Source organism: Panulirus ornatus, chromosome 22 (genome assembly GCF_036320965.1).
Source record: "Panulirus ornatus isolate Po-2019 chromosome 22, ASM3632096v1, whole genome shotgun sequence".
Taxonomy (NCBI): Eukaryota; Metazoa; Arthropoda; class Malacostraca; order Decapoda; family Palinuridae; genus Panulirus; species Panulirus ornatus.
Genome location: NC_092245.1, coordinates 15,748,201 through 15,768,200, shown reverse-complemented (window position 1 = coordinate 15,768,200; position 20,000 = coordinate 15,748,201). Strand labels below are relative to the sequence as shown.

Genomic DNA, 20,000 nt, shown 5'->3' with positions numbered 1-20,000 from the left:
GAAGGATAAAGACGAAGAAGGAGAATTGGATTATGGTGAAGGGTGAGGATGAAGAAGTACTGGAGAAGAGACAGTGATCAGAAAGCACGAAAAAGGAGGTGTAACGAAATGAGCAAAATCAAAAACGTAAGAAGGAATTAGGTGCAAAGTGAGAGAGATAACGTGCCAGAATTGAGTAAGAGAGAGAGAGAGAGAGAGAGAGAGAGAGAGAGAGAGAGAGAGAGAGAGAGAGAGAGAGAGAGAGAGAGAGAGAGAGAGAGAGAGAGAGAGAGAGAGCAGATCAACAATCAAAAAAAGCATAAGACAGAGAAGAAAATTAAAGTTAAGTGGAACAGTCAAGAAGAGAACACCAGGTAGTAGAACATGCATAAAGAACAAGGGATGGAGAACAGCAATGAACTCCGCTGGACGCCTGTTCATACCCCCTGCTGCGAGTTCATCCATCACCATAATAACAAAGGCGATAATAACTCCTGATGTATCTATAATACTCGCTTAATATACTGGCCAACCAGCTTGTTTACCTCCGCATTGCGTTGATCTTCGGGAGGACGAAGGGGTGGGGGGTTGATACCCTCCTATCGCCCTCTTGGTGGATATGTGTGTGTGTGTGTGTGTGTGTGTGTGTGTGTGTGTGTGTGTGTGTGTGTGTGTGTGTGTGAAAGTACGAATACCGCCCGATCCCAATTCTCTTCTGAATTCTATCTTGTACTTTCATTTATTTTTCAATTCCAAAACCTCAAATTTTACAATTTTACACTTTCAATCTTAACAAATCTTTTTAAGAATTTTTCATTACTTACAGAAAAAAAAGAAATCACCTGAATTTTTTTCTCTGTGCTGTAATTTATATTACTACAATCTAATCTTGTCGACGACAGTTCTCTTTCGTGTGTGCATGCATGAGAATTCCCTCACGTAAGAATAAATCCACTTTTAACATTTCTAGCATTCGTCATTACGATTCCCAGCAAGTCATCAATTCCAGCATTAGGAGGTCGCTAGTTATTAGCCATGATGTATTTGTCAAAACAATGCCAAATGTTTGCTTCACCACATCGGATTTGCATGACTGCAAAACCTGTATTTATCAAATTTTATCCGTAATGAAATATCTTTGTTTTTGTTTCACATAATAGTGTGCACGTTCATTTTGTTTTATATATGTATGTATATATATATATATATATATATATATATATATATATATATATATATATATATATATATATATATATATATATATATATATATATATATATATATATATATATATATATATATATATATATATATATATATATATAAACCTATGTTATTTATTAATAACACTTTGTTATACCAAAAATTATGACCAGAATTTATCTCTGGGATATCCCTGTACATCATTGCATATACCGGCGTTTTCTCAGTGGATAAATACGCCGGAGATTTACAACTGTGTCCATCGCTGCAATAAACGGCAAATATATCTTAATTTGATATTCAGCACATGGAGATAGATAGCGCTCTACACCATCTATCTCAGGCTCTGGTGGTGGTGGTCGGGCTCTAAACACTGTTCTCTGTGTGGCCTGCTGGTTTGTGCGTGGTCTTTCCCAGTTGCTTGTCCCCACTGCTGTCCGCAACGTAGTCTTACAAGTGTCTATGAGAAGGTCACGAGTTTTATTGAGTATATACAAGATTTCAGGATGTTATGGTACATTATAGTGCGTATCAATCATAATATATATATATATATATATATATATATATGTATATATATATATATATATATATATATATATATATATATATATATATATATATATATATATATATATTTCTCTATTAATTCATTTATGCTCCAACTCATCTACTCATTTATAAAATGATTTGTAAACACAAATGCATAAACGTACATGATACACACATAAACATACAAATCTATAAGTATATATATATATATATATATATATATATATATATATATATATATATATATATATATATATATATATATATATATATATATATATACATTTTCCTCATTTTATTTACCAAGCTACATTAGCTTTCGCTTACACATACAGCGGAACAAGGCAGTACAACCACTTAACCCTAGTATACATGCAACATAATATCGCTGATCATTTTACAAAAAACAAGAGAATAGGTCACAATTCATATTGTATTTACTGGCATTGATAATGTCACGATAATGATAATAAACATATCTCCTTCGCCGTATATATATATATATATATATATATATATATATATATATATATATATATACATATATATATATATATATATATATATATATATATATATATATATATATATATATATATTTCGGAGGAGAATCAGAGCGCGCAAACCCTTTGGCGATCGGAAGCGTAATACATCGATAAACCTCACTGTACAGTCTCCTATCTAAGCTTCGTGTATACGCGTGGGTCTGTACTCCATCGCCTCCTATGTGAAGATAGTTCACGAAACTGCCACCAAAAATACCGTCAAAATACCGTCGGGTAAATGGGTGTCGGCCAACGGAGGAGGAGGAGGAGCAGCAGCGCGGCAGATGGTCTTCGGGAGTTGGTTGGCCGGGCGGCCGGCGGCGTTGGGAACCCATCTCGGCGAGGACTTCCCCACAACACTGCCTCCCATTTTGTATGACTCCGGCGCGGGCTGGTCTAGGAGCCGCGAGGGGGCGTCGCGCCTGCCTCTCTCTCTCTCTCTCTCTCTCTCTCTCTCTCTCTCTCTCTCTCTCTCTCTCTCTCTCTCTCTCTCTCTCTCTCTCTCTCTCGTGATCTACCACTCCCTCCCCATTTCGCTCTCCGTCCCCCCAGCACACACACTCTCTATCTTCCTCTCTCTCTCTCTGGTGTGCTCTTATGTCTTCAAATGTCAGACTCTCTCTCTCTCTCTCTCTCTCTCTCTCTCTCTCTCTCTCTCTCTCTCTCTCTCTCTCTCTCTCTCTCTCTCTCTCTCTCTCATCCCCATCTTCCCAGCGTGTGGAGAATGATGGGTGTGGAGGTCCCCTCACCCCCAAGAAAAAAAAGAACTCAACTCAGAAATGATGAGCAAAAGAAAAGGAAGGAGGAGGAGGAGGAGGAGGAGGAGGAGGAGGAGGAGGTGGAGATGAATTGCCCCTTTCTTCTCTCATCAGAAAATTTCTCTTATGCCTCTTTATTCAGGGTGGATTGGATTGTTAGAACGAGTGGGTTCTCCCTGGAGTGTGGTTTTGTCTTGTTAAGCAATTAGCACAGGGAGTTAATGACTGAGACGTCATGCTATGAGTTGTAGCACTATACATGATTGGGATGATAACATACAGCTTGTAAATGGCAGGTTCTCAGCCTCAGACTTTTATATAACGAGGAAACGAAAGGGTGGTTTGTGATTGGATGAGTTTTATAAAGGAAATAGAAAAGAAAAAAGCTGATTTATAGTTCGTTAAAGTACAAAAAAAGAATAGACTTATTTTCACTTCCCTTTTGCGAAGGGGGTGAGTAAAATCCTCCCAAACAAACACATTGTTTATTGTGACAAAAAAGCGCTTGTCTTGTTCCCGGAGACAATTAACTCCCTATCCGTAACTCAGAGGGAAACTTGTCCTTATTCACCTACCTTTCCATTTACCTACGTGCTTAAATGCCTAACTGCTCCCTCCCACTCTTAAAAAGAGAGGGGAAAAGAGAAAAAGAGAGAAAAAAGAATTCCGGTAGAGATAGGAGCAAGGGGATAAAGGAACGGTAAGAACATTAAGATGCTAAAAGAACGTCGGATTCATAGGATGTTGGTTCCACGATCGCCTGTACTTAAGACGATAAACATGAGGTAAAACATCGACTATAATGGGTAAATGTTCATGGTAGATATCTATTCGCTCCCTCAAGGGCTGGACGCCTCAAGAAACTTCTCAAACTACTTTACGTTAACTAACTTTACAAACTTTTCCTACATTAATCATGTTTTACCATCATCTGGGATGAAAGAAAAAAATATATATTTATATATATTTATACTTTTACTGTATATATATCGCCCATTTTGTAGCCTCAGAGACTTAAAAGATTGCTTTATATATTTTCCACTGGGATCACGACACTAAAAGATTTTTAACAGTTCATTACGTTATTAAAAACTGCCAAAAGATGTGTTGAAAATGCTCTTGTTGAGCGTTTTGAAGGAGGCGATCTTTTTCGAGAGAGTGTATGTTTACACCTATGAAAAATTACTCTTTATCAATGCAATTTACATCGCGTCATCATAAGCAACACTCCGGCTCGCCATATTTTTTCAAAAACACCGAAATATGTTTTCCTTTGGTCAAGCCGTTAATAGCCAGACCTCCTAGTGGCGACTATTGCTTTTCTTGGCTTAGCGAGGGATCACCCGACTCGCCGTCAAAATAATGCTAAACTATTTCTGAGAAAATAGAGGAGCGTTATTCCTGTTTTTCCTCTACCCACGCCATTCCTTCTCAACTCTGTTTACAGCGGTGGCGGAGCGCTGCAATGACGCAATGGTTCTACGTCGGAGGGTTTGTAACACAACAAAGACGGACGCCTCCTTATGAGACAGCGAAACCTTCGCACTTGTGCGTAAAGACAAGATCCCGGGAGTACGCACACACAAACACACACACACACGCACGTATTCTGTTACGTACCTTCGAAAGTAGATACACGATCACCAGAAGCAAGTGTGAGCCACTCTTTACAGCGTTGCACCGCTCTAGCGAGCCAGTAGTAATCCCTCCTCAGCGGCTGAATTCATGGCTGGCGCACAACCCCGCAACCCAACACAAAAGTTCGAAAAGGAAAAAAAAGATGCTCTTTTTCCTCTTTATCGATATCTTAATACGATATCATTCATATCATAGAGTTTTAAGATGTCTTTCTTCCTTCCAGTATATCTTCTTTTTTTTCTACTGGTATTTTCTGTATGTCTTACGTAGTATCTTTATTTATTATAGGAGGATCTACGGCACGTTGACATACACCGCTGAGGATCGTTTAGAGTGAGCGCACCCGACCTCCCTCGCTTGGCGAAAAAAAATCCTGTCGTTTTAATAAAGTAAGGTTGATACAAGTCGTTCTTGATATTAAGTTAATGGTTTATCAGGGGAGGACATTACTTAAGACCCCAATAAAGTGGGAGTCCAGAGCTGAGCGCCCACTGTGCTACTCGCCATTGGTTTATATATATATATATATATATATATATATATATATATATATATATATATATATATATATATATATATATATATATATATACATTGGTCATTGTAGATTTTCAGTTGAAAAAATCAAAGTAGCTCTTGCGTATGTACTAATAGAAAGAGAGAGAGAGAGAGAGAGAGAGAGAGAGAGAGAGAGAGAGAGAGAGAGAGAGAGAGAGAGAGAGAGAGAGAGAGAGAGAGAGAGAGAGAGAGAGAGAGCAAATCCTCACCGAAGCCATATTAACAACTCTCTCCTGCCAACGAACCGCCTCTGTGACAATCGCTTATCGTGCAGATTTACGGAGCGTCTCCTGATATACGACGGTGGTTCCTGCTGCCTCTATGTGCATTTACACTACGTCTACAACACGTCTGTCTGTCGGGAAGCTTGACGTGCGTCTACATTACGTCAATCACGGCATTTACCTTACGTCTACAGCACGTCCGTCAGAGCATATAGCTTTCGTATATATATATATATATATATATATATAGACAGATATGTGTGAGTGTGTGTGTGTTTGTGTGTGTGTGTGTGTGTGTGTGTGTGTGTGTGTGTGTGTGTGTGTATGCGTTTCTATGGCCTTTATGTACCAATAGTGTGTCTATAAACACATCATCTTTATATCTTCCCTAAGAAAGCCTTAGGTGTGACTCTACCTTAACGCGTTCTGTGGCCAGCATTTCGTATCCCGATTCATAATTTTGCTTCCAAATCTTTAACGTCTTTCCCGATTTTGGTGGCGTAAGCAGAGAGCTTTGTCTTTTGAGCATCAGAAATTAGCTTAGTGTTCTTTAGACTCATTATGTTTTCTAGGGTGGTAAATGAAGAGGGATCCTCTCCTTGCAGGGTTGGAGGTAGAATTAGAATACGTCTCTCGCTTGTTGAGCGCATTGTTTATTTACAATGTATTTCCATATGACTCCTGGGCATGTTTGTAAACAGTATCCAGTGTAAATTGTATCTCCTCTCTCTCTCTCTCTCTCTCTCTCTCCCTCCTCGATGCACTCACCTGGTCACTTTGTCTCCGTCAAGGGGATTTGCCCCCGGACTCAGGGGGTCAAGTTTAGCCCAAATTTCCGGACCAAAGTTTGGTGTATTACGTACACTAATGAGATTTGGAGCCGAAAAATAGCGTGTCTCAGCTGGGAAAATCGAGAAAATAAGTAACGCAAGGAAAATAGGTTGTCCTGCACGTATATATATATATATATATATATATATATATATATATATATATATATATATATATATATATATATATATATATATATATATATATTGGACATAAGATGACTGATAAAGATCTCTTTAATACATAATTCTTACACACTGAAAAACGGAACATCATTTCTCCGTTAATGAGGCCATGGTTTTCTAATTGTTAATTCGACATGCGAAAAAAGAATGACAGGGAAAGAAAATCGCTGAATTAGAGAGAAAAAAAAAGATAAGGGTAGAAAAAGAATTAGTTGTGGGAGTGAGGCGAGCCCTGATCTAATCTACAAAACAAGTGAGGTATTGCCCCATCATGACTTACGCCTTCAACTTGTGTTTGGAGTTTAGTGAATGGATCTTCAGGGAGCCTGAGAGACGGGAGAGAGAGAGAGAGAGAGAGAGAGAGAGAGAGAGAGAGAGAGAGAGAGAGAGAGAGAGAGAGAGAGAGAGAGAGAGAGAGAGAGAGACGGTGATGGAGACGAAAAGGGTGGGGAGGAGATATGATTGTGAGGAGGAAATGGGGCGAAAAGAAGAGAAAGGAACAAGAGATGAAGACGTTCGGTTGCGCAAGATTGGAGGTAGAGAGAAAAGATGAAGAGAAGGAGGTCAGACATAAGAGAAAAGAGAAGGATTGGAAGGAACTAAAGAAGAAAAATAAGAACAACAGGGAAGATATACAACCCAAGAAGGTAAATAAAGATTCTAACGAGGAGAAGAGATAAGAAATCAGAATGGACATGAAAGCAGTCAATGAACAAAGAACAAACTAGAGAACAAGGAAGGGATATAGACAGACAATGAACAGAAAACGGAAGATAGAACACATGGATCTTCTAAGGGTGACCGAGTTTCAAGACACTGAGTTATAGTGAGTGGAAAAAAAAAGCACAATGCCTTTTTACCTCTGCGATTATCGAAGGAGGCCATTTTATATTTCTCACGATGATAAACGTCCTCTTATGTAATTATTTTTCACTTATTCACCTTTCCTTTTAGGTTGATTAAAAGCCATCATGACTAACGTCTGTGAGAGATGATTTATGATAGATATGATTTGATCTGGTTGGTTGCTTCCACAGCGTCCTTAGGAGAATCGATGTAAATTGTTTGTAAATGAAAAAACACCCTCATGCTCCATTTTTTTTTTTTTTACAATATACAAAAGTACCTCGGTCTAGAATTTGAAAATATGTAGGGCATGAGTAACATTTTTTATTTTCTTGTCCAACTTATCATAATGAACGAGCATTTTAGTGGAAATATTTTAAGTCTAGCAACACGGTAAATATAAATACATTTACGGTCATTATTCACATTTCTCGCGTACATTTAAATTATTTACAGCGACCAGCTTCACTTTTATGTAAAAGAAATAAAAGGAAAGGTTGTACGTCTGAATGAATGTGTTACTTTATCACCATCATTCAAAGCTAAACAAAAGAAAGCCTGGTGGGGAAACCTGTTGTCTGTTTGTTTATGGAGGAAATGATCTACATTAACCCTGGGGGAAATAGATGGGGGGGGACAGTTAAGGTAGATGGGTAGATGCAGAGAGAGAGAGAGAGAGAGAGAGAGAGAGAGAGAGAGAGAGAGAGAGAGAGAGAGAGAGAGAGAGAGAGATGGTCCTCGAGACTGTAACTCGCAAGCGTCCGACTGACGGAGGTAAGACAGCCTCAGCGAAGGTGACCTCCTCACTTTCTCACTCCCTCCCAAACAACACACCGCTTGGACGCCGTGCTCTCTGTGACACTGGCGTGCACCTGGCTTCAGACAACTACGATATGTCTCTGGTTCTGAGGGAAATATAATTTTGCCTTCATTTTGCAGATGCAGTATCTTTTATTTTTTTTTTCCTGAAGGTATCTGTAATCCAGTGTTACTGTTTATCTGTGTATATCTGAATAGATTTGCTCATGTGCGTTTGTATGTCTGTTCTCTGTATATACATATATATATATATATATATATATATATATTTATATATATATATATATATATATATATATATATATATATATATATATATATATATATATATATATATATATATATATATATATATATATATATATATATATATATATATATATATATATATATATATATGTATATACACACAAAAACGAATTCATCTATATTTCATCTCTCTCTCTCTGCAGAATTTAATCAGCCTCTCCCTGGGCACCGCCGTTAGTACAGACGCCCTGCAGGTAGAAGGAAAAATACTCACACACACACACACACACACACACACACACACACACACACACACACACACACACACACATCGCACTTACACAAGCTAACAGAACAGATAGAGAAAGTCCAGAGGAGAGAGACAAAGACGATACCTGAATAATTGTAAGAGGTCAGAGACCACTAAGTTCTCCGGCATGAAAGAGAGAAGAGTAAGGGGTCGGTCCACTTGCCAACATCCCCTCGAGTTCCTAAAACAGCTTGACGGCGTCGACAAAAAAAATGTTTTTTGAAAATGAACAAAAAAAATTAACCAAAAATCCGTAGCATAATATCAAGCAAAAAAGAAATTTGTTAAAATTGGAGAGTGATATACTATCTCGGTATAAACTCAAGGGATGACTGTTACAAAATGAGTCTTGTAATTCTGAATGCTGACAGTATACTAAAGTTTAAGAAAGTTATATTTTAGGGGAAAAGGTTCAATACATGGGTCGTCACGAGTGTAAAACTCCCTCCCCGTACTGTACAAATTGGTCATTTCAAAAGGGTCATCATACTCCCAAGGTGCGTCGTGTCTTGCTTGTAGGCTCTGAAGACATAAGATCTTTAGCTCATCTGTGTTTAGATGTGAGTTTACTGGGCTACAGAATTTTTTGATCATCATACTTTACCCATGATCCCCTTTACTAAATGAATATACAACATATCCTTATCATACTTGTAAAGGGACTGAATGATTGCTCGTTTTCACGCTTATAGAAGCTTATCTGTCCGAATTATATGATATTCTTTCTTTGTCTCAACATACTATTCCCTCATCTGTAAAATTTTCTTCGCGGTCTGAGATTCGGCAAATGTCGAAACCAACTCTTCATTTCCCATACTCCATCAAGAATTATGATCGTAGCATTAGTGGTATTATATCCCTTATTGGTAAACCCTTGTCTTTTGCAGTCTATTACTCAGCATTCATCGAACGGTGTTCACCAATTCAGCTCAGAAATGTACCATAAGAAATATGTGATTGTGAAATCAACGTCTACATCTTCCTTTGGTAACGTTCACCGTTGCCTTAACTAGCGACTGACTTAGCAAAGGTTATATTAACTAATATTTAAGGTTGCCTTAACTAGTGTCCCACGTGAGTTAGGCCTACATTAGCTAATATTTACAGCTGCCTTAACTAGCGGTTGGCCTAAGTTACGCCGGTAATAGCTATCATTAGCAGCTATCTTAACTAGCGAGCGACCTAAGCAACGCCTTCGATAACCTCCTTACAAACAATTAATAGTCAACCATAGAACACAAAAATGAGAAAATCCTCGCTAAAATCAGTCTGTCACACTACGATAATTTTACTTTCTTTTATCAAATTGTGATACAGCAAATCAGTCAGATCTACTCAAAAAATAGCAAACTTATTAATAAATTTCGATAAAGAAAATAGCCTTGGATTGGTGTTATTATCATTTCTTTGTAAATGAATCGTGATGCAACAAATCAATTAATCCCACCTCAAAAATTGCAAGACTGATGACTTCAAATTAAAAAGAAAGTCTTGGGGTAAAGTTATAATTTTTGGTAATATGAAATATAGTAAATCAAGCAGACCCTTTTACGAAAAGTGAAACTAATTAAACAAATCAAATACTATAGCCTTTGTTTGACGCAAATTCTTTTTACTTAAAGTATTATATGCTAGAGCTAATCAATCATTCACCCCCCCCCCCCTTCTAGATAGAGCAAAATAGACCGATAAAATCATATAGAAATTACCTCATTAATAGTAATCATACTAGTGATGATGATCAGTAGTATATTAGGAGAAAAAAAAACGGATGGGTCGACTATAATCAAAGAGATGAAAAGATATATAGAATAAATTTCGCTGACTACCAGCAATATATTGATTAGAAATGAAAAAAGCAAAAAAAGAATATTTCCTTTGCATGTGGTTCAGTTAAGACAATGTTCAGTGGAAGACAAAAAAGAAATCGTAAAAAAACTTAGTGTCTTTCCTCTCATTATCATGTGGTTTTCTTTTCTATTTCCTTCTCGCCATTTGTAATCTTTGGCTATATCACCCAGACCTGGTTTACAACTTCAGCACCGCTTCCAACAACCTGAAGGTCGCTGTAATTGCAAAGCCAATCATACGCCAATCGTAGACCCAATCAAATGGCAATTATATACGCCGATCGTAATGCCAGTCAAACGGCCAATGATATGCCAATCGGCCCCATGTCTAATCACGGAATGGGATGATTATAAGACTTGTAACTTCTTCATGGTAAGAGAGGTAGTAAGGGGTTATCGACAACGATAATGATGATTATAGCAATTATAATGACAATGATAATGATAATGATATCAATGATAATAATGATGATAATAATAATGATATCAATGATAATAATAATGATAATAATAATAATAATAATAATAATAATAATAATAATAATAATAATAATCATAACAATGATAATAATAATAATTATAATAATAATAATAACAATAATAATAATAATAATAATAATAATAATAATAATAATAATAATAATAATAATGATAATAATGATAATAATAATAATATCAAAAATGATTACACTAGTAATAATGATAATGATATTAATGATAATAACAATAATAATAATAATAATATTAATAATAATAATAATAATAATAATAATAATGATAATAATAATAATAATAATGATAATAATGATAATAATAATAATAACAATAATGATAATAATAATAATAATAATAATAATAATAATAATAATAATAATAATAATAATAATAATAATAATAATAATGATAATAATAATAACAATAATAATAATAATAATAATAATAATAATAATAATAATAATAATAATAATGATGATAATAATAATATTAATAATGATAATGATAATAATGATAATCATCATCATCATAACGATAACGAATGATAATAATGCATTCAGTGATAACAATTATGGCAGAGATCATGATGACAAAGACAACAGCGGTAATGGATAATTAAAACAATTACAGTGATGTAAATTTCCTACGTCGGCGCATCGTTTTATCCTCTGCGTCGGCGTCTTTGTCTATCTGTTCATCTCACTACCAATTCAGATCCAAGACGCGCCGGCCCCCATCATCCAGCATGGCGGTCAATGCCAACTCGTCTCCTCGAATACTTACCCTTCCCTCACCCTGATCACTGAGGAGATTACACTCCTCTCATTCCACACTGTCTTCCCTCTCCTCGTTTTATCATCCCACCTCGTTCTTGGTACTTAACCCCACTTCCTCTTTTTTTAACCTCCCTCCCTTCTTCCCTCCTTCTTTCTCTCTTACGCTCTCGCTTTAGCAGTCCTCTTTGTGTCATTCCCTCTTCCCAAGAAGTCTGCAGTAATCTCCGAGTTGCATCCATCCATCAGCGCGCTCATCAACCATGCCGTGCCTCACTCTAAACATGGTCATTTTTCACCCGTCCCCTCCATCCTACTCCGCATTCTAATCTTGAGGAGTCCATCACTACACAGTTGGTGCTGCTGTCTCTCTCTCTCTCTCTCTCTCTCTCTCTCTCTCTCTCTCTCTCTCTCTCTCTCTCTCTCTCTCTCTCTCTCTCTCTCTCTCTCTCTCTCTCTCTCTCTCTCTCTCTCTCTCTCTTTGTCCCCGTCATTCCACCATTGCATACCCAAGCCTGAATGACCCCCATACATCATGGCGCCCTTAACTATCCCTTCCAGGGATGCGCAGAAGCTGCACCTGCAGACTCACACTTTAACCTTCGTGACCCTTCGCGGGTTATTAGCAAATGATTCCTTCCTTTCCACTACTCACCCCGATAATTCAAGAGGCAATTGGCCATCTTTACGTACCGTATCCCACGGGAATCTAGACCACTCGCTATGTGTCTCGTTTCTTTAACCTTTGTCTATGGGTAGTATGCACTCATAATGTATCTAATAACTCTGTGAATTAGAAGTTTAATAGCATCATCTGCTTACATTAACATCCCATCCCACCTGCTATTCTTCTTTCAGTCTCATTCTTCATGCTATAGTACATATCAAGAACTCTCTTCCACGTCCGTGTACAAAGGGATCAAACAGCCATGGAGACAAAACACAGCCTTGTCTAAACTCATCCCAAACACAAGTGCACTCGCCCCTCCGCTCGTCCAGTATAATTAAACCTACATTCTCCCTTGAAATAAAAACTGACTTCCCGCTCCCTTCGTCTTCCTCAAACCCCATTATACATTTTAAAACATTTCACAGCCAAAATTTTTGTCAGCCGTAGGTAATGTATTTACATTCTTCTGTATCCACGAAATCACCACGGCTTTCGTTGTCGTGGTGAATATATAATCTATTTCATTTCTCAGATCCATAAATCCACTTTTCAAATCGTAGCATTTTCTTCTTTGCTTCTTTCCTTACGTTCTTATGCCATATACATATTCCATGCAGTGATTCCTCCCAAAATGCCAATCCATCATTGCATTAGCCTTCAAAATTTGTACGTCTATAGAAGGTTATAATCGCGCCAGAAAATCAATGATTTCTTCACATTAGCCTTTTGCTGCTAAGGCGTCACACATCCTACATGAAAATCATCCCTCAAGAACCACGTCCAAAACTTTCCATCAACAGCTTGGTTTACAACCTTGATTTATTGCCTTTAATCTCTCACCGTAACTCAAGTTCTCCCTCTCCTTCTCCACTCGCCCTGGATCTCCCGCATTCAAGGCCCTCCTCCCTTTCGGAGGGAGTGCGGTAGGTGTCCCGTATTTATAGCATTCACTGGCAAAAGTAATGGTACAATAATAACGTCTTGAAACCACACCAGAAAGCGGAGGAAGAGGAAGAACGACGTGCGAGAGAGGAGGAGCACCACTGCTGCTGCTGCTGCTGCTGCCTCGACCCGTTGACATTATTGGCTTTTGGGTGGACGTCTGACTCTCGCACACACACACATACACACACACACACACACACACACACACACACACAGTCTTTTGGAGAGAGAGAGAGAGGGGGGGGGGGCTCTTTCCACCGAGCCCTGCCAAATATTCGCAGTCATAGTCCATTATAATCATCAAAGATTCTAGAGTGCAGAATAATTCCTAAACGCGAGGGGAAAACAGTCTTCTCGCGTCTTTCATTAAGGAATATCATTTGTATTATAAGCCATTGAAATTCTCTATTAGATAGTAATAATGGAAGGATCTATGATGATTTTTTTTTACTGTCGCCTGAAGAATTTATATTATCATTCAATACATATTGTCTTTTTCAACCGAGGCGTTGTTCAAGATTATGTTATCTTGACATAACAAACCCGACGAAAATTTCTATTATGTTTCTCATCCATCAAACCCTAATATCTCTCTTTAATTTTCTGAATCGTATGGTATCCAAAACTGTACAATCTTGGCGTAACATACCTAGATTGATAATCATATCATGTTTCTCATCACTCCGAACTGATACATTTCTCAATATTCTTTCTCCAAAAAGTTAATAACGTGGGCTAGAATACAAAAAAAAAAAAAAAAGAGGGTGGGAGGATGGAGGAGCGGGAATCCCTCTGCCTCGGTGTATACAACGAATGTTGCTCATAATTGCCCCTTTGAGACGCATATAACAACGATATGAAAAACGCATTCGAAATGAACAAGTGATCAATGTTTATCTCTGTCACAGGGGGTGATGAAAAACAAAAGGATAAAGAACATATATATATATATATATATATATATATATATATATATATATATATATATATATATATATATATATATATATATACGCCTCCGGTTGAAACATATTACATCACTCTTGAATAATTTAGTCAGTGTGGAGAAGAGGGGGAGGGTCCTGCAGTTTTATCGCTCTCGAAGGAATTACGCACAAAATTCTAATTCCAGGCACCTTGTGTTGGAAATTTCCCTCAACTTGCATTCATGAATTTCCCAGTCGTAATGAAAGCCATTGTGTCAAAGAACGAACAAACATCCACCCACCCGATCCCCCTCCCCCCAAAAACCCCCCCTTGAGGAAAAAAAAAGAGAAGAAAACGGGGGGCGGCTAGGATGGGGGTAAAAACGGAGGTATTTGCATTAGAAATCAAGGGGGTCTTGAGAATTATTTGACGTCGGCTGAAATATTACTGTGCTGCAAGAGAGATAGCCTTCTTACGGGAAATTGAAAAGAGAGAGAGAGAGAGAGAGAGAGAGAGAGAGAGAGAGAGAGAGAGAGAGAGAGAGAGAGAGAGAGAGAGAGAGAGAGAGAGAGAGAGAGAGAGAGAGAGAGAGAGAGAGAGAGAGAGAGAGAGGTGGTCTTTTCCCTGCTCCGGGGGCGCTGAAGACAAGGCAAGTCATGCGATGATGTTGATCGTGTAGATAAGTTTTGCTGGTGAAGATGATGACGAAGATGACGATGATGATGATGATGATGATGATGAAGATGATGATGATGATGATGATGATGAAAGCCATGATTATGATAGAAATAATGATGATTGTGTTAACGGTGACGACAAAGCTGGTGGTATAAGTGATGGATGAAGGTGATGAGATGGTTGGTGAATATTAAAAGTGATGGTTTTGATAGGGGACGATGACATAGTGATGGGGCTGCTGGTAGTGGTGATGGGTAATGAAGATGATGGTGATGTTCTCGGATAATTGTTTTGAGGATTTTGAAGGCTACATACTGCGTCAATGAGTGAAAGCTACCACAGGAACCAAAACAAGCCATCTATTGTGGCACAGCGCGTGTGTGTGTGTGTGTGTGTGTGAGAGAGAGAGAGAGAGAGAGAGAGAGAGAGAGAGAGAGAGAGAGAGAGAGAGAGAGAGAGAGAGAGAGAGAGAGAGAGAGGGAGGGAGGGAGAGAGCCGCGATGGATCTCATAGCAAGGGCGCCATACACCACGTAAATGTGATGGATAGCATCGTCTGTTTACCATCAAGTATACTGGGAAGGGGAGGATGACAAGCAAAAGAACGAGAATGGGACGGGCGTAGGACAGGGGCTTACAAAAAAAAAAGGGGGGGGGGGGTCATAAGAGGGAAATGAGAAGGTTAAAAGAGTGATAATAGGGGAACGGACAAGGGGGAGAAAAGTACGGGATGATGGAACGGATAGAAAAAAAATAGAAGCGAAACAAGGGAATAGAGAAATATGAGAAAGGAAGCAATAAGGGATAGAAAGAATGGGTAGAGAGCTGGGATATGGGACAGGAATGAGATATGGGATAGGAGTTCCATTCTTCATCGATTCACTGCCGGGATATCTTTAACGCGCTAATTTGATGGCGTGAGAAACCTCCAAGAACTCTTTGAAGTTTGAGGTCAGAGGTCCCGCCCATGTTTAAGCTTCGAGTGAGACAAAAGACTCACCATTTCACAACAGTATTAAGTCAAAACATACGCTCAACAAGCCAGAAGATCCAGAAATCACCTTCTTACAATTAAAGCATTCCTCCCACAATGAACAAGAGGAGGCGCTTGGTTACTGGAACACACCACAAGGGTGTATGATGGCAAAAATGTCTCCTTCTTTCCGTCTGCTGGGCAACTGGAGTCCAGGCAATGATCCTCCAGGTTGTGGTAGCACTAAGTCCTACTGAGTAAGATTTAGCTCATTTCCTGAAGCTGGTGTCTTGAAAAGGTTCACAGATTTCAGACCCGCCTCTGCGCCTATTTTTGCTGTGACAGGCCAATTTTTGTGGGGTCCGGTCTAATTTCTTGCTCCGTCTCGCTTCCCTCCTCTCTCTCTCTCTCTCTCTCTCTCTCTCTCTCTCTCTCTCTCTCTCTCTCTCTCTCTCTCTCTCCAACTACCCCCGCCCCTTCCCTTCCCCCTCCCACCGCGTTAACTCCCACACACACACACACACACACACACACACCCTCAACAGACTTGCCCTTGTCATAGAGTCTTTGTTTACAAGGGTCGTAATTCTTGCGGGAGATTTTTTGGAACACTCCCGTTCTTACAGCGACACAATTTATGGCTTCCAGTTAAGAGTGCAAACGTAATGAAGAATTACAGGGAAGGTTTTTTTTTCCTCAGTAGCATCGTAGCCATATTCTTTTTTTCTCTCTCTCTCTCTCTCTCTTGCAAGATGTATTTATCAAGTGATGTATGCGAGGCTGAAGTCATCCTATGTTGATGATCTATAACATATGTGACTGAATGGAGCGCAACGCTCAGTCTTCCATGAAAGAGGTTAGAACCATCTCTCTCTCTCTCTCTCTCTCTCTCTACAAAGCACACACACACACACACACACACACACACACACACACACACACACACACATAAACGTCATAGTGGAGAAAAAAAAACAAAAGATGAGCACCTACAAGTGTAAAAAAAAAAAAATTCACCAATAGGTAATCACACACACACACACACACACACGTACACACATGAAACTTTCAGACCGAGAGTGTAGACTCTGACGGTAGTGCGAACAGGGTAGAAGCAAGTTCAGACATCGACACCAATTGACGATTCCTAAGGTCCATATATGAAGCGCGCCACCACGAAGAGCCTTTTGAACTGATGGCACATAATGCTGTCCAGAGCCACCAGCATTTGGCGGGGGGTGGTGTGTGGGGGTGAGATGAGGAGGGGGGAGTGGTGGAACTTATCTTTGGGAGTGGGGGGGATGAGGTCTGCCCCAGACCTCTTTTCAAAGAGGTCGTGGGGGAGTGTCAAGCCATCTGGCGTTTCTTTAAGCCCTAACAAGGGCTTGAACGAGACCAGATTTGGCTCTGTGATCACTGCCTGGGTTGGGCTTGGCTTATAAGTACCTCTTAATTGACGTTCTTGGGGAACGAACATGTCGGACTTACGAGGTGGCTCATGACTAGACAGAATGTATATATATATATATATATATATATATATATATATATATATATATATATATATGTGTGTGTGTGTGTGTGTGTGTGTACATTCTAAAAACTACATGATGGTAATCATTTATCACTCCTTCTACATGCGTCTAACATTCATTTATAGGAACTAATTCATTTTTTCCTAAAATGAATAAAGAAATCATATGTGAACAACTGAGAGGTTTACAAATATATATCTGAAGATGATAATCAATTTCTACTTTATCTAGTGACTTAAAAAACAAAAAACCATTGCATTTTCAACGCCTGAAGCATTTGAAACATTCTACGTTCTCTCTCCTGTAAAATTTTGGCTCATCTTCAAGTTAAAAAAAATAAGTTTGCTACTCTATCATTCTCCTTCTCACCACTACCCACCCTCTCCACCATTTTCTAATTTCCCTATCAGCAGGAAGCTGGGGGGTATGCAGATCTGGGGGGGTCCTCCCCCCTCAAGGGTGTACTTCTCTCATCCTCTCCTCTACCAGGTGCATGTGTTTACCATGTTTATGAGTCGAGCTTGAGAGAGAGAGAGAGAGAGAGAGAGAGAGAGAGAGAGAGAGAGAGAGAGAGAGAGAGAGAGAGAGAGAGAGAGAGAGAGAGAGAGAGAGAGAGAGAGAGAGAGAGAGAGAGAGAGAGAGAGAGAGAGAGAGAGAGAGAGAGTGTCCACGTCAATTGATCATGTCTGCGCACGGTGTGTGTGTGTTATGTTTATCTAACTCTCGTATCTTCCTCTTAGAAAAACGCTGAGCTTTGATAAGCCCGTGATGCCGTTTAGACTTCCACGCTGATCCGCCCAAGGCTTTATGGTTGTGCTGGTCCATCATTTATCGCTCAGAACGAATTCACGAGAGGGCAGGAAGCGCACGAGATACAGTTGAATGGGATGTTGTGAGATGGTAAGGAGAGGTAAACAAGCTGTTTACTAGTTTCCTCGTTCATAGATAGATGCTGTGATGAGAATATTATCTTCATAGAACTAGTGACAGCTGTTAACATATATATATATATATATATATATATATATATATATATATATATATATATATATATATATATATATATATATATATATATATATATATATATATATATAGTAAAGCCATTACTTTTATTTTCGCATGTTGTTGTTCATATGGATTGAAAAGGTTATATCAGTTAAGGAAAAACGCATACATACTTTCCCTAGCAACCGGCCTCAAGCGATTATAGTCCGGACATGTGCGTTTTATATGTACATTAGCGTAGGTGTGTGTGTGTGTGTGTGTGTGTGTGTGTGTGTGTGTGTGTGTGTGTGTGTGAGTACTCGGGTCCACCATGCTCTCTCCCTCCTACCCCATCCTCTCTCTCTCTCTCTCTCTCTCTCTCTCTCTCTCTCTCTCTCTCTCTCTCTCTCTCTCTCTCTCTCTCTCTCTACACGTGCTAACCTTGCCAAATGTCGCAAATTTCGCCTTAGGTGCTCATAGCTTCGTACGCTCTCATTCTGTTTGCTCCTCTTACCCAAGTTTCACTTGTTACTTCACAAACAGACAGACACACACCCACACACACACACACGCATCTTCTCTCTCTCCCTCCCTCTCTCTCTCTCTCTCTCTCTCTCTCTCTCTCTCTCTCTCTCTCTCTCTCTCTCTCTCTCTCTCTCTCTCTCTCCCCACCCTTTCTCCATTTAGCCCCCCCCCGCCAGCTCATCTTTCTCATTCCACGTTAATGTCTAATCACAAATGTACCACGTTTCCTGAGGGGGCGCAACAGACCAAAAGTAGGGGTTGGAAAAAAAAAAATGAGGAAAATACTTAAGCGAAGCCCTACGAGAAATGCCTTGGAAGGTCTTCCCTCGGCCCCTCTGCAACAAAGCTTAGTTTCCTTCCAGTTTCCCCTTAAGGGAGGGGTAGGGGGAAGAGAATGCCATCCATAACCCTGTACAAAAATACCCCCTCGCGTTATTTTTCTCTGCTGTTTTTCCCCGTCACCTTTCCTTCGAGCTGTAGCATAGCCTTCCCTCCCTCCCGTCCGAGCAAAGCCCCTCCTTCCCTTAGACGCAACCTCCCCTCACCACCGCTTCTCTTTGCCCACACCCAATGGACACCCAAGTCCCCATTTCTCCTCGCCCACCTCAGTCAATGTTAGCTTTTTCTTACCGCCAGCAACCACCACCTCATTCCCTTCTCCCTCCCGACTCATTCTGACCGTCCACTTTCCTACTCTCTCTCTCTCTCTCTCTCCCCCCCCCTCCCTCCTTCCCTCTCCCTCCCACCACCTTTCCTCCCTCCCTCAGCCCACATCAGGCCTGTGTCCAGTAGGCCTAAAAGTGCATCCCGCCCGGGGTACTCATGAAAATGGCCGACATGGCAGAGGTCGGCGGTGTTACGGAGATGGTGTGAGATTGATGAGGGAGGAGGAGGGAAAAAAAACGGGGGAGAGAGAGAGAGAGAGAGAGAGGAGAGAGGAGAG

The 20,000-nt window shown here is 39.5% G+C and overlaps 1 protein-coding gene and 1 long non-coding RNA gene across 8 annotated transcripts in view; one reads left to right on the top strand and one right to left on the bottom strand.

The window, feature by feature from the left end:
- LOC139756576 (uncharacterized) overlaps positions 1 to 5,078 on the top strand; it is a 58,047-nt gene extending 52,969 nt beyond the window's left edge. Inside the window, exon 3 of the long non-coding RNA XR_011714393.1 lies at positions 4,967 to 5,078. This is a non-coding gene — a long non-coding RNA (uncharacterized lncRNA). The remainder of the gene's footprint in view (positions 1 to 4,966) is intronic.
- Positions 1 to 20,000, bottom strand: part of LOC139756572 (homeotic protein ultrabithorax-like) — an 821,256-nt gene that overhangs the window by 441,205 nt on the left and 360,051 nt on the right. The gene's annotated exons all lie outside the window — the stretch shown is intronic.